At 38.3% G+C, this 25,202-nt stretch overlaps 1 pseudogene; it reads left to right on the top strand.

Moving 5' to 3' along the window:
- Nucleotides 1-9,998: 9,998 nt before the first annotated feature.
- The window catches only part of LOC110201918 (dihydroorotate dehydrogenase (quinone), mitochondrial pseudogene), a 29,343-nt pseudogene continuing 14,139 nt past the window's right edge, over nucleotides 9,999-25,202 (top strand).

Raw genomic sequence — 25,202 nt, 5'->3', positions numbered from 1 at the left:
ACAGTCAACAGGTTTGTATTAGGCACTGAGGTCAGGCATGTGTAATTGGTGTGTGATGGAGGATCCAGGCTGTGCTACAGATACAATGAAAAACTTTTGCAAAAATCATCTTATTCCCCCTGATTTAAGTTGATCTTCAATCTATCTGCTTAAATTTCAATGATAATATATGAATTTTTATGATCCTGTCACTGCCAGGGAACAATTAAGGGTAGCACTAGCTATATTCTACTTGAGAAGTGCTTGCAATAGCACTAGCTATATTCTACTTGAGAAGTGCTTGCAATTCTATGTAAAAATAATGAGCCTGAGCAATGATATATGTCATTAGGTATATGCATTCATATTTGCTTATACACATATATAGAAATATGTATATTTAAATTTATAGCTATATACATATATATGTGTACATACACACAAATACTTTTTTTCTCCACAGTGAAATATCTTAAAAATATGATCAATTCATCATATTAACTGGGCCTATATTTGTATTGTCAACGTAAAGCACACACATACCTTCCATCTTTTTTCAACCAGTGCTCTAACTGTGAAATTGGGCCAATCTGAGCTATTTTATTTAATCTCACATCATACAAAAATCACACAGTTGCTTTCATTTATTTTCATAGTGGTCTGCCTTGTCTTAGCAAATTTGCAGAAATGAAATTATCTTGGAGGACCTGAATATTTTCTAAAGAGGAAAAAGATCAACATTGGACAAAAGAGAGTCTTCCTACTGACTCTTCCATGTTTGATTTCTTTTAATATCACAGCCTATTTTTTTTGTCACTTTCCTCTTGTCCCCAGTGAACCATCTCTATAAACAAAGAAAAAGATAAGCAAAACAGATTAAACCACAGCACTGGTGGTATAAGTAACATTCCTTCCATTGTTTGTATAACCAGTGGGGTAGAATGCTTCCTTAGGTTCTCATAAAAGACTACCCCACCTGAATCCCACCCTTAGACCTATTATATCACTGATATTGGGATCTTTTAATTCAGATTGGCAGATAATCTGCAATTTACATACTCATAGAGTTTTCCACATCATGGAAAACATCACAAAGATAATAATGGTTCTAAGGATAATACTAAAAAAGGCAAATTCTGGCATAATAGGACCCCTATTTAACTTCTTGAATCAGGGATGATATTGCCTATTTCCTCATTTGTAAAATAAGGCAATTGGATGAGAGGTCTATATCTATTATCTGTGTCTATATCTATGTTCCAAAGAGTTCATCTGACAACCAAATTAGTCCTGGGTGAGTAGCTATGAGTGCTGCAGATGGAAGGGGACATAAGAATGTGGCAGCAGGATTTATCTGAAGATCAACTGATTTCCTCCCTTATTAGTGACAGTCTGTTTGCTAACAAATAGTCCTGACCATTAAACCCTTTGGATAGCTTGAAGATATTCTCTAGACACTAATATAAAATCAAACTCTACTTAGGACTAAGAAAGGATTAGAATAAAATGCCCCTAGCAAAATTATACTTAAGAAGGAAAAGGCAAACTACTCCAAACTACTCCAGTATCTTTGCCAAAACAACTCCAAATGGGATCACGAAGAGTTAAACATTACTGAAACAAATGAACAATACCAACAGCAAAATTATGTGACAGCTTGTAATTCATAGTTTAGGAATAGCCTCACCAGGTATCTCTTCTTTCTTTTCCTTACTTCCTTCTGGTCCTTGAAGAAGATACCTAATTTTTCTATAACTATCTTCTGAGACACTAGCTCACATATTTACGAAGAAAAGACACAAATATTTGCAAGTACAAAATATGATAATGTGAATAACATTTCCTCTACTTACATATCGTGAAAAAGTAGAGAGCACCAACAGATTCTGCAGTCAGAAAAAAAGACTGGGCTTAGTGAGAGTGACCCAATTCACAAGACTGTCTAAGGTGGAGAAGTTCTCAGTAGGTATTTACTTTGTTATTTCCACTGAAGGTGAGCTTGATTGTGGTCTCTTGGGAACTTACTCTCCTGAGCTTTTCTTGGAAGAGATATTTTCTGTCTCTTTTTTGCTAGATTTTTCTTTTTCTGATAATAGGAGGGCTCAGAGATTCTCTTAATCTCTCTGTTGAAGCTGTAATTTTGGTGAATTCCAGAAACAGTGGTGCAGTGGAATTCTGGAAAAGATATCTTTATTGCTTTCTGCTAACTTTTTGAAGGTGTTTTGTTTACTCTCTCTTGTAAGCTTCAGCTTTCACTTCTTTCCTTAATTTTCTTTTCTGTGCTTGAGTACTGCTGATGAACTTTAGTTCTGGTCCCTCTTATAGGCATCCATATTCTCTTTCTTTCTCTCTCTCTCTTTCTCTCTCTCTGTACACACACACACACACACACACACATACATATACACATATATACATATATGCATAATTTTAAATAAATGAAAATAACATTATGTTCACTATATTAACTCCTGTTACCAGTGGGGAGGGGAAATAGAAAATAAAACAACTAGTAAAAAATACAGGTATAAAGAATATTACAGGAATTATTTATAAAAATCAAGATTTTTTTTATTATAAAATAAGAAAAAACATCAGTACAACAAAGCTTTAACTCCCTATTATTTAACACTGAGTCTAGGATAAATGATAAATAGAATATATGAGCAGCAAAAAACTATTTTCTTCCATTTAGAGTTATAGCACTTAGAGCTGGAGGGGACATCAGAGATCATAGAATCAAACCTCACTTTTTATAGAAGAGGAAGTCAAAGTACAGAGGGGTAAAGGGATTTGTCTATGGTAAAAGAGGTTTTTATGCTGGGCTAATTCCCATTTGGATGAACAATGATTCACATATCTGGCTTTATTTCCGTCTTTCTGTTTTATAAAGTTACAGTACTACTGTCAAAAAAAAAAAAGAAGAAGAATTTTTTAGGTGCAAATTGCTAGGTATAATTGGCCCAGTAGCATTTATGACAAAGATAAAATATTCTATGTTCATAATACACAAAAACAAAAACAAGCATTTATAAAGTGCTTCTAATTACACATACATATAATATGAAAGAGATAGTTCACACACATGAATATGTATGCCCACAATGCAACATATACATATATGCATATATTTATGTGGGTGTACAGTCATATAAATCTGCATATGTTTAAATGCACAATATGTATTTGTGTAAATTTAAGTAAATGCATGTGTATAAATCAAATGAGCACAATATTCATGCACAGGTATATATTTATATATGCGCACATACCACACATGTGTATGTTCACTATGTCACAATACACATATCACTACATATGTATATTATGTAAAGCCACATATGTATGCATATCCATGTTTGCATGCCTATGTTTATATTGTACCCATGCATATATTTAAACTAAATATATTTAAATTATTGAATAAGATATACAAACTCTAGTTTGTTTAAAGTATTTAGTATAATACTAAAGCTGTTAAAATTTAATACTCTACTAAGATTTTTTGCTGTATGTATATGTTAACACAAACATTTGTACATATTCAGATATATACATGCATACACATACATATGGACACACACACACACACACACACACACACACACATATATATATATATATATATATGCTGTTTATGTTTATACATTCACGTCAATACATGCATGCATATACATAGATAATACCTGTCATAGCTACACGGACAGTGCTGATGAGGTTCTTAAATATGTGTGTATGTCCATGTGTATACATTCATTCACACATATACACATGCACGCACACATATGTGCCCACACACATTTTGGAACCTCATCAGCATTGTTTTTCCTGTTTTGCAACAAGGGAAGTGAGACTAAGACAGTTGCCAAAGGTTCTTGAACTACTGAATGGGTGTTGCCTCAGACAAACTAAGACTTCAGAAAGATCTTAGCTTAAAAAGGCGAAGGTTTTCCACTGCATCCTGGGCCACTGTCAGTCATCCTGACCTAGGTCTTGCCACTGGGCTCCAATGACTCTAGAGGACAGAGTGAGGCTGATGACTTTGCACAACTCTGCCTCACTTAGATCCAATTCACTTGCAAGTCAAGACACCACCCTCCCAATGTCACTGGTCCTCTTCAAGAATGAAGGATGAACAATAACAACTAAGCTCCTGCAGTCAGTCCTGGGGGAAGCAAGCCTTCTTGATATGCAGGACTAGGGGCCTTCCAGCATCAAAATGAATTATTGACAAATAGCTACTGAGAAGCAGGTATGCCCCAAACTCTGGAAACAGCAGTATCTCTAGACCCCCTCAGCCATAGTTCAGGGAAGCAACCCTTACATAGATGAGACCCGACAACTTTCTCTGTAGGTGCTGTGGTCCCTGAGTCCTCAATAGCCACACCTACTGAAGATGTAAAAAATGCAGCCATTCACACTAAAATCCTTGGAACTGTCATAGCTGCATCAGAAACCAATACAGTTCTATAAATGGCAACATTAATGAAGATGCATTAGTCACCAGCTGCTTTGCTATGCTCCCTAAGGACCATCTGACTTGAAGCTGAAACCCCCTTGTGTGTTTTCTCCCTTCATTCAAATAAGGGCTTCTTGAGTTTAAAGACTGTCTTTGCTTTTTTTTGTTTCTCTACCACACTTAACACAGAGCTTTGTGAGTAATAAGTGCTTAATAACTGCTCATTCATTCATTCATTCATTCATTCATTCATCATTCATTCATTCTCTCCTGACTTTGAGGTCAGCATTCTACCTCCTATGCCTCAATCCCTCCCATACTCTTGTACCATTTAACAAATCCCCCCGTGGCAGAAGATGACTTGCTAACATCTGATCATATTCTTAGATTTTTCATTAACATTCAAGGGAGACATGAATGTGTGCATCAAGGGAAAAAGACAAAGTAACCAGAAATCTCAGTAAATTCCACTGCTTAACAATATGAGGAAAGGCAGAAGAGAGGCTTTTTTCCTTATGTAAAATTTGTTTCATTTAGAAAGAAAATCAATTATTACTTAGAACCAAAGAATCAGAGAATCTTAGAGTTGAAAGGGATTGGAAACCCATATGGGTGATATGACTTGCTCAAGGTTATTCAGGTCATTATTGGCTAAGCTGAGACTTAAATCATAATAGCTTCAGATCAAATAGTGCATCCTCACCAAAGTCTTCAAAGTGTTTCATGTCAACTGGCATGCATCTTATTGACTAAGTGTAGTTGAGCACATTGAGATATTCATTAATTCTTTCAGATCATTAGGGAACATTTATACTTCCCTATTTTGCTGCACTAAGTGGCTCCCCAGAGATGAAAGAAGTTAATTATGTGCTAACATCCCTTAAACAGGACAAGAGTCAATGAATAAATAAGAAATGTATAACTTTAAGAACAGAGGTGTCAGAAAAAGAGCTACCTACCAATTTGTTATTCTTATGTCTAGGTAAGTTACACCTATATCTTAGACATAAGATGAACATATATACATGTATATGGTTTGAATATGTATGGCTATATACCTAAACACATATACATATGCACATACACATGCATATGTAATACACACACCAAATATACATATATAGCCCATATTTCACCATGTATATTATATATACACACATATACTATGCATATACGCTATGCTATATAAAGCTATATTAAACATACCATATATTCAATTAAATAAATACTTTTTAAATTTATATTTGAGTCAGTGCTGTGCTAAGTTCTAGTAATAAAAAAGATAAAAATGAGTTCCTTCTCAAGAAATCTACATCTTGGGGCAGCTAGGTGGCACAGTGGATAGAGCACCAGCCGTGGATTCAGGAGGACATAAGTCCAAATCCGGCCTTAGACATATAACACTTACTAGCTGTGTGACCCTGGGCAAGTTACTTAACCCCATTGCCTAGCCAAAAAAAAAGAGAAATCTACATCTTACTGCTAGTAACACAACATGTAAAATAAAGACTTTTTTTTTGGGGGGGTAGGTGTTTCTGGATTTATGATTTCATTAGTTTAACAAGCTTCCATTTACCAGTGGAGAATGGTGACTTCTGCGTTCTAAGATTAGAGGACAGTGTAGGGCACTTATAAATTAAGTGATTTTCCCAGGGCCATGTGGTCAAAAATTTATCAGAGGCAGGATTTAAAATGAAGCCTTCCTGACTCTGAGGTCATTTCCCTATCCATTCTGCCCCAACTGCATCTCTTACAGATAAAAGGAAATTGAGGAAGGGGAGCACTAATAATTGTGAGAATTAGGGACAGTTTCATAATGGAAATGACTCCTAAGTTACGCCAGGAAGGAAAACTAAGATTCTCAAAGGAGAAGAGAGAGAAGATTCCAGGTAGAGGGATATCATTTATGTAAATACAGGAGATGGATGAGAAAGTGTCAAATTCAAGGGATATGAGGTTATCCAGCTTAGGTATATCTATATATTTACATCTAGGACATAGAATTCCTGAAGGGGAGTGATATGAAATGACTAGAAAGACTACTAGAAGAAATATGGAGTTAAATATGATGGATGACTGATTCAATATATTACATTTTGTCCTTTAGACACTGGAGCCCAGCTACTTATTTTGAAGGTAGGGAGTGACATGACCCAACATACACATTTAAACCAATGATTCTCATAACTCCAAGTCCAGTGAGCTTTCTACATTGCCATCACTAGAGACCCAGACTCTTGCCACTGAAAAAAATAATTTGACAGATGTTTTTGATAAGAGATTAGAGAGAGAGCAGACTAGAAGCAGGGTGACTAATTAGAAAAATATTGCAGTTATCTAGACTGTGGGTGATGAGGGAATAAAGACTAACAACTGACATTTATATAGTATTTTCAATTTTGCAAAACACTTAATAAACATTGTTCCATTTGGCCCAAACATACAACAGCATTTTAAGGCACGTTCTATAGGTAGTCTCATTTCAAAGATTATGAAACCAAAGTTCAGAAAGGTTAACTGTTTTTCCCATGATCAAATGAAATAATACTTGCAAAGCACTTAAGACAGGGCCTGATAAGAGGAGGCACTTAATAAATGTTTATTGCCTTCCTCCCCTCCTGCCATGATCACATGTTATTAAGTATTGGAGGAAGGGTTTGAACCCATGTTTCCTTTGACTCCAAGTTCACTGCTGTGCCTACACTGCCAATTATATCTGTGAACTGCAGTGACAGATTTATGCTGAGAAAAGGGAAGTAATGTCAGAAAGGTTATAAAGTCAGAACTGATCAGGTCTGGCAGCTCATTAATGATGAGAGTTGGGTGAGGGAGAAGAAAGAGTAAAGGGTGACTCTGAGTGTGTGGGATCCTGGGGCACCCCTACAGAAATAGGGAAGACTAGTTAAAGGAAATGTATAGAGAAAGAAGATAAGATCCCATTCCCTAGGCTAAACTTGAAAAGCTGATGCTGATGGGGTCTCAAGGAGATATACAAGTGGCGCTTAACTATTCAGGGCTAGAGTTCAGGACAGAGATGAGCTGGATGTAGAGAATTCAAAGTTACCTCCATAGAGGGATAACTGAACCCATGAGAGTAGATGAAATCAATGGAGTGAGTTTTACAAGAGAAAAGAGGGGACAGGGATTGGATGATCCAGCAATGGTAACAGAGAAAAAGCAGTATTCTAGTCAACTGACAAGCAATTAATTAAACACTTACTACATGCCAGGCACTGTGCAAAATGTTGGAAGTATGAAGGGTCAAAGAAAGCCCTTGTTCTCAAGGAACTTACAGTCCAACGGCAGAGACATTATGAAAACAATGATTTATCTTTTACATTTGTACAGGATAAAGCAGAGATAATCAACAGGGAAATCAGTAGCATTAGGAAGGATCAGAAAAAGTTTTTTTATAGAGGTCAGAAGACAGGAAAATTGGGAGAAAGCACTGCCATCGAAGCTAAAGGAAGAATGAGTCTCCAGGTGGATAGGATGGTCATCTGTGCCAAAAACTATAGAGAGGTCAAGAAGGATGAGAGTAAGAAAGACTTCAAACCTTTAAGGTGAGAAATTTCTGGTAATGTTGGAGGGAAAAATTTTAGTCAAATGCTGGGTTGCTAAGTCTGACTGTGAGAGAATTAAGAAGAGGGAGATCATGCATGAGGATATGTAGACAATTTTTTCTAGAGTCTGGAGAGGAAGTAGATGTATGACGATAACTTGAGGAGATGGAAAAGCTACATATCATTATTGTTTTAAAGACTGGGCTGATACAAGCAAGTTCATAAGACTGTGGAAGGAGTCTATAACTAGACAATAATCAAAAATTCAGTCCATCTCACTTCAGTTTAGCAATCATGATTAAGTGCCCACTATCTGCTAGACATTTTGCTAGGTTCTTAGGATATGAAGACAGAATGAGAATCCCTGATGTGAAGCTTAGGTTCTATTAGATGCAATAATATTCATCGCTGTCCCCTGCCCCCGATACTTCTTAGGAAGTAATCATGTGATCTCATTCATACAGGGAACACTCTGACGAGAAAACCTCATATTCCTTTGAAGGACAACACTTTCTCTGTATTTTTTTTTTATTTTTGAAAGTTTTATATGGCACTGAAAGGTCAATTAATTTGTCCAGGATCACGGAGTGACTGTGTCAGATGTGGGACTTGAATCAATATTTTCTTGGCTTTGAGGCCAGTTCTCTATCATTGAAATATCTGTGTTGTAGTGTCTACATGAATACATAGAAATATGCGTAGAGACACATTTACATATGTTCAAACGTGTGTGTGTTTCTTAGGTGACAGTCTGTTATCAAATCTGAACTGAAATTCTTCCTACCTTAAAGAGGATGCACTCCTATGGGTACATCCCTGACAGGATAAGCACTGGAGTAAGACTTCAGTGTAGGTTAAGTGACATATTGAAATTAAAACTCATTCAACCTTCAGGTCAGTGAAAGCAAAACTGGAGGTGGGCCAGTGAGCTTCCTGATCTCACTCAACAGCAGCTGCTGATGTAATGCCTTGCTGCTTGTTAAGAGGGAAGAGCATTTTCTGAAGACAAGTAGATAGTGATCATGAGGCATCTTGAAAATTAATTGCCCTTAGCATCCTCTGCAGATCCTGTCTTTGTGGTTCAGATGAGTTCCTACCTAGAAGACTGAAACTGACACCAACAATTCTAATCCCATATTGAGCAGCTCCAGAACACAGGAGGAAGAACTCACTGGCTAATATAAAGAATCTTCTAATGCATGTCCTCATCTGAATACAGCTGTGTTACATGACAAATATTTCCAAGGCAAAATTGTGAAATCTAGTGAATCTGTCCTATATTCACTCTCAGGTTCATAACTCATCTTTCACTTTAGAATTGGAGTTATTACTATCTATCTATCTGTGGTGCAGAGTGTGTTCATGGAAGACTAGTACCTCTGGTGTGAGGGCTTCCAAGCCCTGTTCAGGGCTACTTTCCACCTGTGGTGTCCACCTGATCCACCTTCACCTGTGGCTCCAAGAAACTGTAGCATGCACAGGTCTACAGAGCCATTGTGCTGACCTGATTGCTGCATGCCTGTGAAACCTGGCCAGTATAGCAGTGCCATGCCAGGAGACTGAATCATTTCCATTTGAATTGTCTTAGGAAGATTCTAAAGATCACCTGCCAAGATAAGATACCAGACACTGCCAAGCATTCAAACTCTACTGCAGAGTGTGCAACTACAATGGGCTGGGCACATTATTCAAATGGCAAACATATGCTTGCCAAAAAGACTATTTTATGGAGAAGTCATACAGTGTCCCTGTGAACTCATTTCTATCTGAGTTCTTTGCAATAGGGTAGCACTCAATTTCCTCACTGATCCCCAACTTGAACAACAGGTCTAGCATAACAACCTTCTTTGAAAGAACAATACTTACTCTAAAAGAATAAGTATGGTGATCAGTCGAGATTAATGTCTCCCTTTAAAGCAAAGAGAAGACAATTCCCAAGATGGTGAGTGGAGTTGTTGCTTTGGAATGAACTAGGTGAATGGACTATGATTTCCTACATGGTGGTCAGAAAAAGTGATACAAGGATATCCTCAAGGTCCTCCCATGTGACATGGGAGACACTGGCACAGGACCACTCAGTACAGCGTACCCTCATTGGAGAAGGTACTGCACTCTACGAGCAAAACAGAATTGAAGATGTGAGATGCACAAATTTAGAGAATCCACCCCAAATGTCCACATGGACTATCTGTGCCCGACCTGTGGTAGAGTACTCTGAGCTCTTTTTTGTCTCATCAGCCACAGCTGGACACAGTGTAACTTGACTTTAACATAGAGATGTCATTCTGGTCCTCTTGGAGAACAAAGGACAATAACCAATCAACCATCTATCCATCCATCTAGCTAGCTAGCTATCCCTAAATGTACCCCTCAACTTTTGTCTATATATAAGTATTCCATTACAATTTGTTTGCTTTTTAATTCTACGTATTTTATTTTAAGCACTTTAAAACCATTTTCCTGAGAAGGGGTCCATATGCTTCACCAGACTGACACAAGGGTCCGTGACACAAAACAGCTAAAATTTCTTGCTGCAGAAGAAAATAATCAACCATGCTAGGTGGTTCTATGCCAGTGTCTCCCATGTCTCACAATTGATGCTAAAGTTCTTCAGAGATATCTTGAGAATGTCCTTCATGTGAGTTCCTGCCTTGTGTGAGTTCCAGTAAAATAGTCTTTCAGGCAAATGTAAGTTTAGCATTCAAACAAAATGCAGTATTGCAAAGCTCTACAATATGCTTGGCAGTTCAGCTTGAGAAAGCACCTCAGTGTCTGGCACCCTATCTTGCCAGGTGATCTTCAGATTCTTCCTAAGATAATTCAAATAGAAGTGGTGTAATTTTCTGGCATGGCACTGGTAGACTGTCCAGGTTTCACAGGTATACAGGAACAAGGTCAGCACAAATGTCTCTGCAGACCTTCGGTTTGGAAGGCGGTCTAATACATCTTCCCTCTCACACATTCTTTCAGAGCCTCACAAATGCTGAACTAGCTCTGGCAATATGTACATCAACCTCATAACCTATGTGTATATCCCTGGAAAATACACTGCCAGTGTAAGTGAACATATCCACAACATTCACATTTTCTCCATTTGCTACAACCAATGGATCATTGATGGATGATGTGGTATTGGCTGGTGGTGAATAGCCAGTGCAGAGACTGGAAATGAAACTCTATACACAAGGAACAGCAAGTAAACCCGGATGACTGGGTCAGATGTATGGGGATGGGAGGAAAAAAATGGAAAGGTAGGAAGGAACCAGATTGTAAGGAGCTCTACAAGCCAAAGGGAGGCCATTATTTGATCCTGAAGGTCATAGGGAACCAATAGAGTTTATTGAGCAGGGGAATGACATGGTCAGATCTTTGATTTGGAAAAATCACTTTGGTAGTAACCTGAAGGATGAATTGGAGTGAGAAGAGCCTTGAGACAATGAGCCCAGTTGGAAGACTTACAATAGTAAAGGTAAGAGGTGGTTAAAGCTTGAACTACTGAATCATTTTCTCACCTACAGTTTACAGTTTTAAAATTGCCTGTACAGTGAGATCAAGTGACTCACCCAAGACACATAATATGTGTCAGAGCAGGAATTTAAATAAGGCATTTTAGATTGCAAGGGCCACCTTCCATGCACTTCAGCATGCCGGCTGTCCTATGCAATGTGACATATTTCCAGATAAATAATACAAGATAGAGGATGATGGCTATCAAAGGAGACATACAGAGAAAGCAGTCTGGTAAATCTGAAGCAGAGATCATTTTCAGCTTTAGAATTTAAGCCAGAGGACAAAGGACCATACCTAGTTTTGTATGATACCAGCCCTGTAGGAGTATTCAAGACATTTTTAAAAGTTGATGATATGAGTAGACAGGCTTTTTCTTAGTCTTCCATTTCAATGTCTTATTTTATTTTTGTTTTTAAAGTGCCTATTTCCAGGGCACTTAAGAAACAAGTGATTCCAGTACTTGGGGAGCATGTAAGCATATTTTTAACATCCCGAGTTAGGAGTGGGCCTCAGTCAGTGCCAGTGCCCCATTGCCAATACCCTGTTAGGTTAGATTTGGTTTTTAGAATAAAATGAGCAGGGTTCATTTGGAAGCGAACTAAAGGAGATCTTCTTAGCCCTACTATTGAAAGTGTATGCCATAAGTTTACAACAGTACTTAGTTCAAGGTAGACATGCCTGCTTTCTTGCCTCCTCCCCCATTACGGAAGGCCTGGTTGACAAGGTAGGGTGCAGGTAACTACATAACAATGTCTGCAAAAAAGTTAAGGGCCCAACTGCATATAATGTGCATGAGGGGTCGGGGAGGGCTCTCTACTGGGCTCCAAGTGGCTGCCCTTTCACAGTTCTGAAAGTCCTACCCATCGTTTGTTTCCATCTTGTCTCTCAGCTTCTACCGTAGGTGCTTGGGTGTTCTGCACCCACTACTGCTCTGGGTACATTGCTACTGAAGCAGTGGTATGGGAAGTCCAGATTTTGTGATGTTTCAAAGCTCCAAGATCATCCTCTGGCTTCTGCCTTTGTTAAATTAACTGACTGGCTCAATAGATACCTCTAGGTCTCTGCAAGTACTTAAAATGAAGTGGGGAAATTGAACACCTCCTTCTTCCCTCCCCCATAAAACAGGTGGACTCTCAGTCTCTTCCAGCTCTACACCTATGGTCTGATTTACTGCCATGTTTGTATATGTATGTGTGCACTACAGGGCTAAAATCTACAAGAAAAGCAGTGGGGTGAGTAAGTATTGCCATTATTATTATTGTTATAGAATCATCATGGAGTAGGTGGTAGAGTGCTGGGTCTGTATTTCTGACAGCTAGTACCTCTGAGACCCTGGGAAAGTAAGTTAACCTCTGAGTTTCATGAAAATCTCTAGGGGTCATCTTTTAAATTGGAGAGGGATTTGAAACCAGTCTAGTTCTCTGTTTGCTCCACTCACCACCGCAGTAACTTTCCAAAACAAAATCCTCTCCTCTTATTTGTCCTCACAAATCAATCTCCACATAGAGTTCTCTATGCTGATTATATCATTGATTCGTCTTGTATTTGGGATTATCGTTTTACTAGAGTAACAATACTACTCATAGTATGAACAATGAAGGATCAAAATCTACTTTATATAGTATGATTGACCAAGAGGTGTGGAGACGGTGGGTATTATCTGGTCCCAGCATTCTTCTTTTACGCAAGAAGAGTCTGAGAAATAAGAAACTTGTCTACTGTTACATGGGTAGCAGGTAGTGAAATCAGGATTTAAACTCAGATCTGATGACTAAGTTCAATACTCTTTCCACTGAATAGCACTACCTGCACCTCAAGAGGAATGGTTTAGTATGAATAATGAAAACACCTGATTTTTAAAATTTCGGCATTGATAGGAAGCTTCCTTTAGTAAATAAAAGCAAAACCAATACTTCTATACGGAAAGAGACAGTCAATCCTTTACACAAAGTGATCAAGAAAGAAAAAAAAAGAAATATTCTTATGCTTATTTCTGTAGCTTGCATTTATTTGAAAACTTTTCAAAACGTATTTTTAAAAGAGGGACTATCTCATTTAAAAACATGAAACTAATGCCGCAGTCTAATAATTACTTTGAACTGTTCAGGTAGTTCTCTGTTTCTAAAGATGCTGCTCTTAGCAATGATTACCTTGACATGCCGTGCTTACTGCAAGTGAAGAGCATAAAATGATATCACAAATGTAAAGGAAGCTTGCAAAATTAAAGGTGCAGTACATATTTGTTAACAATGTTGCTAGGATATGCAGCATAATGGGAATTCTAAATATCTTTGATCGCAAATTCAGCAGTGTTCTTCATGGATCCCAAGAAGTGTGTAGTGCGCACTCTCACACACCGAAGGTCCAGATTATTTGTAGACTTTGTGACATAGAGGCTGAGACGAATGTGAAGAGGGGAAAGATCAGGAGGAAAAGAGGGAAGGAGAATTAGAGAGACTGAGAGACACAGAGAGGGAGTAAGAAACAAAGAGGCAGAGGGACACAGACAGAGACAAAAGAGGGAGAGAGAGGGACACAAAACAGACAGAGAAAGATAGACAGAAACAGTAAGAATGGACAGAAATAAATACACTGTTTTAATGACTGCCTGAAATGTTATGTGGAGACTTTTTTTTTCTTTGACTTTGATCATAGCTTTAAGGTGGTCCAGTAATTCTTAAAACATCCTTCTCAGTATGTTTTCCAGGTCATTTATTTTTATGTTGGATGGCTTTCATTTTCTTCCATTTTCAGTCTTTTGATCTTATTTTACTATTCCTTTTTGTCTCTCAGAAACATTAATTTTATTTGGTCAATTTTGATGTTCACAAAGTGTGAGCTAATTGAGGCAAACAGAGGTGAAGTGACTTGCCCAGGGTCACACAATTAGTAAATCTATGAAGCTACATTTGAACTCAGGTCTTTCTGACTCTAAGCCCAATGCTCTATGTACTGCCTAGCTACCTATCTACTGTTTAGATAAAGTTTTGTGTATCTTGTCCCAAGCTTTTTATTCTTACTTCACGTTTTTCATAAATCATTCTTTTTTTCCTCTAGTCATATCATATAAAAATCATTTTTATTTTTATATTTTGTTCTTGCTTCCACCTCTTCAAGCAATTATAATTTAAGTTGTCTCCATGCTGTGTTTATCTTTGAAGTTTTGTTTTAGATGTTTTGGATTCATTCTCTTATGCTAGGTTTATGTCTTTAGCTTCCTTGTCATCTAGTGTGTGTGTGTACATGTGTGTGTGTATGTGTGTGTGTGTGTGTATACACACACACACACACACACACATATATATATATATATATATATATATATATATATATATATATATATATATATATATATACACACATATATACATATCTCCTTTTTCTTTTATTTGTTCATTCTTTAATTTCCTGACTTGCTTCTTCATATTTCCTAAGGAAAGCCTAGGATGGTCCTGTTGCTGTTTTATTGAAGATACCGAGTGTGGTGTATCAGTCCAGGATTAAATCAGATAATATTTAGAAAATGGTTAGCATGTAGTAGACACTTAATAAATGCTCGTCCCCTTCCCTTTTTCTTCTAAGATCTTAGGGACAGCTCAGGCTGCAGACCTGAAAGCTTTCAGTGTTCTCAAAGTAGTTTGATCCAAAGTTTAATCCAACATTGCCTTTGTGTTCTGAACTCTTCAAATTCCTGACCTAGGTTTCCATCTTAGCAATACACCTGTGCACCTGACCCTGGTTAAAGTTCCAGTCAATTGTCTTTAGTATCAGTCACTATATCTAAAGGTTTTTAGGCTAAAAGTGACAGAGCTACAGTCTCTCTTTTGGTCTGGGATTCCTGCCTTGATTATTTCTCTTCAGGCTTCAGGTTAGACTGGGATGTGGAACCAAGAACCTTGCTCTACTCCTGGGTTAGAGCCACACAACTGCCACTTGTTTCTGTACTCGTTCACGACTTCACATAAAGCCTGTGGTCACTCATTACCTTGTCCTATCACTCCGATGCTCAGGTCCTCTCATTATTTTATTCTGTATCTGTGCCTCAAAACTGGGTAGTGAGAAACAGAGCATCCAGTTAGCACCTCTTCCTACTCCCTACGTATTGAAAGGTCCCTCTGTGTGTGTCTTTGACCTTCTCTTGCACTGAGGCAAACCTGGTTCAGTCCCTGTACTAGAAAGGGACCACTTACTCTTGGCTACAACCATCCCCAGTGTTAGCGGATCTAAACTATCTTCCTCTGCCAAACTGACTGGAAAAAAATGTTTCTGGGGATTGTTTTTCTTGAATTGTCCAGTCAAAACTTAGTGTTGCACATTGTTGAGATCTAGAAGTAGTTTGGGTGAATATGGATTTACATCATCCTGGTACTTCACCATCTTCTGCAAGAAGTATTTTTCCACCCTATTTCCAACACTTGCTTGGTAAGGATTATGGCAACAAACAAGGTTGGTCCCTAATTGTCTGGTGTTAGGACAGACTGGTGATAAAAGGTTTCCCATGATAGAAAAATGAAGCCTTTGAAAAGGTCGATAGTTGATCAGTTGCCAAGTTTTATAGAATTTATCTCTGAATACCTCTAAAACATGACCCATTTCTCAATATATCCAGCCACAACTTGCCCAGTTCAAGTATTCATTATATTTTGCCTAACTTTTTCCAATAGTCAGTTCAATTAATCTCTCTTTCTTGAATCTTTCTCTTACCAGTCTATCTTATACAAATCTACCAATTTGATATTCTTGTAGCACTGATCTAACCCTGTTGCTGCCCTGTTCAAGGAAATTCAAAGGCTATACGCTGTCTCTAGGATAAAATACAATCTTCTCTGTTTGGCATTTAAAGCTTTCAATGTATTTTTATATGTCATTGGTTCAAGAATTCTCAGTGAGGAAACATCCATTACCAATGCAAATCAGTAACTACTCCACAACTTAGAGTGATACAAATTTGTCAGGAGCCCTGCAAGATCAAATGATTTGCCCAGGGTTACAAAGCCAATATGTGTCAGAAGTAAAACCTGAATCCTGTCTCTGAGGACAGCAGCTCTCTCTCCATTGGATCCTTCTGCCTGTCAGTATTTTAGGGTTAGAAAACTATTTATAACTCCTATTTACTCCCTATAAGCATCCTATAGCCCTAAATCCCATTTCAGGGGCCCTGATCCTCCAAAAGGAAAAATCCACATTTGCATGGAGTTTGGACCTTCTACCAGAATGAAGAAGGCTTTGGAAGAAGGAGATTGGATGTAGAGTAAACACCAGACCTAGGGGATAACATAAGCAAAGGCAGAGATTGGGAGAGAGAGAAGAGGAAAGCTTAGGCATGTTACTAATAGAATCTTCCTGCAACATATAGGAAAGATTGTAGAATGATCTAAGTCTGGAAAGATAGACATAAGCCAGACTTTTCAGGGCACTGAATGACAGCCTAGGGAGTTTATACTTTATTCAACAGGCAGTGGGTTTTCAGATGAGAAGAATTGTTGTCCGCAACCAGATTGTATACCAAATGGAGAGGCATGAAATAAACTTGAGACATGGGCCAGGAGGAGCAGCAGAACTGACTCAGTTTATTCATCTGAGGGTACAGGATATATAGAGAAAATCTAGCCTCCCCATGAGATACTCCCCAAAACATCTGGTGAGGACATGACAACATATATTTCCTCACTATCAGGGTTCCTAGATTGGGTTGTAAATTCCAAGGTTTTCCTAGGCGCCGTGGCACCACCTGCATAGAGGAGTGAATGTGTAAATCTAAGGTTCAAAGAGTGAGAAGGAATGTCTCAGGAACCTCCTAATCAGGAAGGGATTGGAGAGCCGTACCTCTTAATCACTGAGCCCTTTCGGGTAAAAGCCTGGGCAGAGGTCAAACTCTGACTTGGATCTTAAACCCTCATCAGACTCTTAAGATCGGCCCTCAACAAAGAATGACATGATCATGGTAATATAGAAAAAAATATTATTAAAAAAACCAACCTTGGCTACAATAGCTTCTTGACTGCCATGCAAATAAAACTGAACAATAACAAAATCTAAGGGATGAAGTCAAGGTCATTGTCCTATATACTACTAATTCATATACCAGGCTTTATTATATATAACTCTAAGCAAAAATAATAACAACAGAGCAATGGTTTTGAGCTACATTTTGCATACCCCAATATCCCCCTATATCCTTCCATGAACAATTCAGAAGGATTTCACCAAAGGTCAAACTGTTTTCAGCATAGTTATGACACAGCCAAGGTGGACTTTCACAGCACAGAAAAACACTACTTACTTTTCCTTTTTATATGGCTTTTCCTTTTTTTTAAACCAATTTCAGTGCATCCTCTATCACATTCTTTTCATCAGCCAGGACTATTCCATCTGCACAGCTGGTGGCAGAAACATGCCTGCCATTCCCCTGGGCAGGCTTTGAAATTACAGGTGGGAACATTTATCTATTCAGAGTTACGTAAAAAGCAAGATCCCTGTGGCTTAGAAGGAGGGAAATATTTTTCCCTTGTTTAAAAAAATAGGGTTAGAAACTGACCCTGGCTCACTTCATAAGAATGTCCAAAAGATACTGTTTTGTGTGTGTGTGAATAAATGTTTGATGAACTAAATGGGACTGAAAGCACTTGGAGCTTTTAGCACAGACATTATGCAAATATCTGGTCTCTAGCTACTTATTCTATTTCCCCTCCTTGTAGGAAATCCTGAATCATTAAGTTCATTCCTGTTGTAAGCTGTCTCCCAGAATTTTTTGAACCATTATTGCCTCTAGCTCTATAACATTTGTGAGGAGACAAAGCAAAAAATACAGATTGCTAGGACTTTTTAAATTAATCTATAATTCAGTAACTACCTTTGATCAACCCCTACTATGTATCTATACTATGCTTGTAACTGGGTTAAAAAGAAATAAATGAATATTCCTTGTCTCACATTATATTGCGGAAAAACATAAATATACAGAAAACATATAAAATTAAAGCAAATATCCTTTTTGGGGGAAGAAACGGTGGAAGCCACTAGATGCTGGGGGAGGAGCAGAAAAGGTTTCACGTAGAGCACAAATTTCTAAGTCAAACAGAAATGGGGAGGGGGCACTAAACTGAATAAAAATCCTCCCTGTAGGTCATAGAATGACAGTTTTTTAAAGCGTAATGTTTCTTTGTTTTATCCCGTTTAATATAGTTTGCTAAATATCTCCCAATTATGTTTTAATCTGGTTTGGGCCACACTTGACTTTTACACCTCTGATGTAGAAGATGGTACCTGAAACCTTTCCTGATGGTTCATAATATGTGAGGGGGTATTTGGGGGTCACCTTGATTCCCCAATTGAATCAAATCATTCAGAGTTATGAATCAGGTGTGAATAGAGACTAGCCATCTGGATAGAATCCATAAACCACCACACCCCACTTAAAGAAACTACTTTAACTAGAACTCCTCTACTGGATCAATGGAGGTCATTAGGTTTGACAAATCAGTAAAAGCTGCTGAATGGAACAGAAGTTTCCTAAGACCTGTGCTGCTGAAGAAACTACTTAGTCACACCCTTCCATAAAATAGCAAACCAGTTCAGAGCCCAAGCATTCAGCACTCAAGTGCCTGGCAGTATCACTCAGGGAGGGGAAAGTAGCAGTAATTAGTGGAGATGGGGAGTGGTGAGCCTGGTTCTGATCAACCCCCCCCCCCCCCGCCCCTTCACCAGAGGAGCTAGTGAAGTTTGCAAGATCAGAGGAATTAGACTTCTCATCAGTAGTCTCAGAACACCTAAAATGAATGGATGATGGCAAAGATAATGAAATGAAATGATAATAAATGAGAAAAATCAGCCTCTAGCAGGGGTGGGGAACCTGTGGCCTCGAGGCCACATGTGGTCCCCTAGGTCCTCAAATGCATAAGGGCCACATTCAAGGACCTAGAAAACCACATGCAGCCTTGAGGCCACAGGTTCCCCATTTCTGCTCCAGACTTTACAAGAATTCCAACAGAGAATTAAGCCATGGCTATAGGAAACTCCAAGTACCCCCTAAACAGAGGGCATATGACTTCTAACAATCAGAAATGTCAGTTGGTTCTTGGCCAAATGCTTTCAAAGCTTGAAGCCCACTTTTCTTTGAGTGTCTCTGTATTGGTAGGAAAGTATGTCACAGACTATTTGGGTCATGTTGTTCATACTATATTACTACAGTAAACATAAATATTATTCTCACTAATAATATTATTAATGATATATACAACAATACTTACATATAAAATTATGGACAATAATAATAATAGCCTTTATATAGTACTTACCATGTGCCAGGCAGGGCAGCTAGGTAGCACAGCTGATAAATTGTGCTTGGTCCGGAGTCAGGAAAACCTGAGCTCAAATCTGACCTCAAACACTTCCTACCTGTGTGACCATGGGCAAGTCATTTAACCCTGTTTGCCTCAGTTTTCTCATCTGTAAAGTGAGCTGGAGAAGCAGATGGCAAACCACTCTAGTATCTTTGCCAAAAAACACTCCAAATGTGGTCACAAAGAACTGTACATGACTGAAAATGACTAAACAACATTATGTGCCAGGCATTGTGCCAAGTACTTCACAAATATTATCACATTTGATCCTCACAATGACCCTGGGAACTAGATGCTATTATTATCCCTATTTTACAGATGAGGAAACAAGCTTACAGAGCGTAAGTGATTTATCCAAAGGCACAGAGCTTGTATCAGCTTTTCTAAAGACTTTTCTACCTTCTGTCTTTTGACCTCTTTTTAAAAAAAAAACTAATTTACTATTATAAATAATTGATATCAACTAATAATCACCAGTACAAAGCACACAAATGGGGACTTGCGAGATAGAGCATTAGAAAGATACCTTCCCCTAACTCTTCAAACTTATTTCTTGAACTCAGAAGGGTAACATAGACATGCCCATGCAAACGAGGGTTAGAAGAATAGCTCTAGTGCCTAAACTTCACTGTGCACGGGAAATGTACGTATGGTCCAATGCCATGTTTACAACAACGTGGTGAGCTTTTGCTGAGGAAGCATCTTCTCCTAATACAGAATGGCAACTTCTCTGGAGTTTTGGAGAGCAGTCTGGGACAGAAAGAGATCAAATGACTTCCTCAAGATCACATAGCTAGGATTTAACAAAGGCAATACTTGAACTGAGGTCTTCATGACCTCAGTCTTCTCTCCACTCCCCAATTCACTCTCTCTTTTTCTCTCTCTCTCTCTCTGTATATGTATATGTGTGTACGTATGTATATACACACATATGTATGTATGTGTCTCTGCATTTACACACATGTAATCATACATATAATTGTGTATGCATGTACCATACAAGATTTTATTTGAAAGAAATTAGACAAGTCATAGATGTCGGATTTGAAGAAAGCATTTCTCATAGAGTGAAATATGAATTTGATAACTAATAATAAGAGAATGATAGATTTTTAGATCTCAATTCTCTCAGATACACTATATAAATATAAATCTCAGCTGACTAAGATAAAACTCTTAGAAGTTTTACATTTATCTGACTGAACTCCTCAAGAAAGACTAATGTTCATTAAATCAAACTGACATATTCAATTCAGAAAGTAGATTCAGAAACACTCAATTGAAAATGGAAAATAGAGACACTGACTGCTTCTCTGGCTTTTAAATCAAAATAGGTTAAATTAGCTTTTTTGAGTACAACATTACAAGCAGCTTTTAGCAATCAAAGAATTTCTCATTATAAGTATGAAAAACCTTATAAAAATGGGAATCTTTTAAATATTTTAAAACAGAAACTTAAAGAATAGATACAATCTATTGGTCATGGTCTCTAACAGAGAAATTCTCCCTATTAGAGCCCTGAAATCATTTCCATTTCATAAATGTGGTTAAGTAAGGAATGTTCCATTCATATGAGAACATTTGGGGAGAAAGGGATACTTTCTTAAATAAAATGTAAATTTTAAGTTGTTGGAGCATTACAATATTTTACAGAATTATAAAATAAGTCATATACCAGGTTTGTTTATGATTTTGTCTAATAAATCAATTCATAACAAGGTAGATTTACAGCTGGAAGGGAACTTTGAGGTTGTCAAGCCAAATCCCCTCATTTTATAGAAAAGTCATATAAGGCTCAGAAGGTTGAGTGACTTGTCCAATGTTACACAAGTAATGAGGAGCAGAGTCAGAATTTGAATCCAGGTCCTATCATTCCAAAATTAGTATTTTCCCTCAATCTCAGCCTTATTCAAATCAATTTAGTATGCATTTATTAAGTGCCCATGATTACAAACAGTGTACTAGGCTTTGAAATAGAGGGATAGATGTGTCAAGAAGTCTGCTCTTAAGAAGCTGACAGTAGGGGGTGGGGTAGAAGAAGAGGAGATAAAATATATAAAGCCATATTAAACAAAAATATTATAAAAGAACAAAATAGAGGTCCAGAGAAAATGCTTTAAAAACATGAACAGGAAGAGCTTCGTTCCATTAGGTTATTCAGAGAAGGTTCCATAGATGAGGTGGAATCTGGGTTGGGTTTTGACAGAAAGACTACGAAAGATGGAGATGAGATGTGGGATAATGCCAGTCACAGGGAAGGGCATGAGCAAAGGCATAGAGATGGGAGAGGGAAAACTGAGAATTGGGGATGTCAAGAAACCAGTTTTCCTGGAATATATAGGAAATACAGTAGAATGAGATGTTTGAATGGTAGACTTAAGCCAGACTTTTCAAGGCATTGAATGACAAGATCAGGCATTTATACTTTAACAGGCAGTCAGTCATGATCATAGTAATACTAGGAAGTGGAAGAAGACAGCTGGTGGAGAACAGGATATCTTCTGCTATGAAGGATCAACATCCGTCTTCAACTTCAACCTTTTCCTGGATAATCTCTAGACTTTGGAATGAAGAGGACTTGTGATTTTGAGTTTCCCATATCATACTGCACCTATGTCCAGCCTGAACTTCAAGCTCTTTAGGGAAGGGGAGCGGTACCTTCCACTCAATGATGAACATTCTCACACAAGGTTATTCCCGTGACACTCAACTCCTGAAGATAACCATCCAAAGCACATTCCACACCTCTCACCATCTGATTCTTCATTCCAATCCCCCTCATTCCTCCCAACCAAAGTTTCAAACACAGTGCTCTCTGGAATGCCTGGTCCATAGGCAACAAAATTTCTTTCATCTTAAATCTTTTTCTCTCTCACTCCTTTCATCTACTTGTTGTTCAGTCATTTTCAGTCACTTCTGCCTCTTTGTGACCACATTTGAACTCAGGAAGATGAGTCTTCCTGATTCTAGGGCTGGCTTTCTATTAACTGTGCCACCTAGCTATGCCTCCTCCCTCAAACTGGGGAAACAGAGATAGGTTAAGTTACTTGCTCAGGGTTACACAGCTAATAAGTGCCTGAGGTTGGATTTGAATTCAGGTCTCCCTGACTCTAGGCACAGCATTCTACCCACTGTGCCACCTAACTGCCATCTACTAGCTCTTGCTTAAACTTGGCTTCCCCACTTATCCCCACAACATAGCCTCCTCACTGGCTTCCAGTAAGCACCTTAGTTCATTCTCTTCTCTATCCATACTACTTCACTTGGTGATATCACCAGTGCCATGGAGTCAATCCCCATTTCTATACTGAAATCACTAAAATGTACCCTTCCTACTTGAAACTCTCTGCTCAACTCCAATTTTGTATCTTCCACTGTCTTTCAGAAGTCTTGAACTATGGACATCTTAAACTCAACATTTCCAAAACAGAACTGATTATCCTTCACCCTACACTCTACTTGCCTCCTACTTTCCCTATTACTGTAGAGGACATTATTATTCTCTCAGTCCTTCAGGCTCAAAACTTAGGTGTCATCACCTAATCACCATCATCACTCCTCACCCTCTCTTTCCCCACCCATATCTAAGCTGTTGCCAAGGCCTTCTATACCCTGACATGGCCACCACTCTGGCCAGACCCTCAATCCCTCACACCTGGGATACTGCAATAGCTCCTATTGGGTCTGCCTTCCTCAAGTCTCTTCCCACTCCAATCCATCCTCCATTCAGCCACTAAAGAGATTTTCCCAAAGGTCACATACTGTCATGTTACTCTTTCCACTCAAAATCTAGTGGCTCCTTGTCTCCAGAAGACAATATAAAGTTCTCTTTTTGGCATTCAACACCCTTCACAACCTAACCTCTTCCTACTTTCCAGTCTTCTTATACTTTGCTCTCTCATACCTACTCTTCAATCCAATGACATTGGTCTCCCGGACATTCCATGGATAACACACTCCATCTCACTACAGGCATTTTCTTTCTGGCTATTCCCCATGTCTGGAGTGCTTGCCCTTCTCCCCTGTGCCTGTTGACCCCACTAGCTTCCTTCAAGTCTCAATTCATTCACCAAATGCCTTTTAATCCTAATAGCCTTTGCCCTGTTAATGACTTCCTTCCTTTTTTTTTTTAAGGCAATTGGGGTTAAGTGACTTGACTAGGGTCACACAGCTAGTAAGTGTCACTTGTTTGGTCTGAGGCCAGATTTGAACTCAGGTCCTCCTGACTTCAGGGCCAGTGCACTATCCACTGTAATAACTTCCTTTTTAATCTATATACAGTTTGCTTTGTATATGTATAAGCTCCTTGAGAGCAAAAGCTATCTTTTGCCTCTTTTTGTATCCTCAGTGCTTAACACACTGTCAGGCACATAGTAAGAATTTATTGATTGATTATTACTTGGTCAATGATGTGAAGGCTGATTGAGAGAAGGGATAGACTAGAGACGTAACCATCAACTATAGGATTGTTGCAATAGCTCAGGCCTGAACTAGGTTGGCTGCCATGGGAGAGCAGAGGAGGAAGCTAGATTCAATGATCTCTAAGAGGAGAGGTTAGATGTGAGATCCCTTTTGGGGGATGAGAGGCAGCATAGTCCAATAAAAGGAACAGTGGATACGGAGTAAGAAGACCTGGGTTCAAATCCTACTTTGGTCACTTTCCACCTTTGCCAGCTTCAACTTCTCTTGTGAAAAAAGAAAGGGTTAGCCTCACTGATCTCTAGGGTCCCTTCCATCTTTAACCCAGGAGCCTGGTGCATAAAAGGCTTAGGGAGAAGGAAGATTTTACAGGTGATTTGAAGACCTGGCCATTCTGGCTTAATTCACTATGTTCCCAGCCCTAAGATAGGGGACTTTCTAATAACTGATATCCGCACAAATGTTGTCCACCATCTAGTATCCCTGACAGTTTTGCGTAATTTGAAAAGTTAGGGGTTTTTTTAATATATATTTGTCCCTCTTTATACCAATCCTATAGAATTTGGTTGGGTCCAAAGTACCCAACCAAAAAAAGTTATTTTTAGGAAAATAGCAAAAAGGACTAGTGGGCTGTATTCCTTGGGAATTTTAAAGATTATAAAAAAAAACCCCGTCAAGAGGGCCAGATTTGCAGGAAAAGGGCCAAATTCTAAAGTTTCCCACTTATTGTCTATGTGTATTTCCATGAGTCACTTAAACCATGTGGACTACATTCATCTCATTCATAAAATGAGGAAACGGGATTCAATGATCCCAAAGATCCCTTCCAACTCTCAATCTCTGGTCATATGATTTTCTGGATCTATGACAGCTTCCATGGTGTGACTCCTATTTCATCCCAAATTTCATAGCATTCCTATTTCTATTCAT

Source organism: Phascolarctos cinereus, unplaced genomic scaffold (genome assembly GCF_003287225.1).
Source record: "Phascolarctos cinereus isolate Bilbo 61053 unplaced genomic scaffold, phaCin_HiC Scaffold_9;HRSCAF=440, whole genome shotgun sequence".
Lineage (NCBI taxonomy): Eukaryota > Metazoa > Chordata > Mammalia > Diprotodontia > Phascolarctidae > Phascolarctos > Phascolarctos cinereus.
The sequence above is the reverse complement of the archived record's forward strand: the minus strand, read 5'-3'. Positions and strand labels throughout refer to the sequence as shown.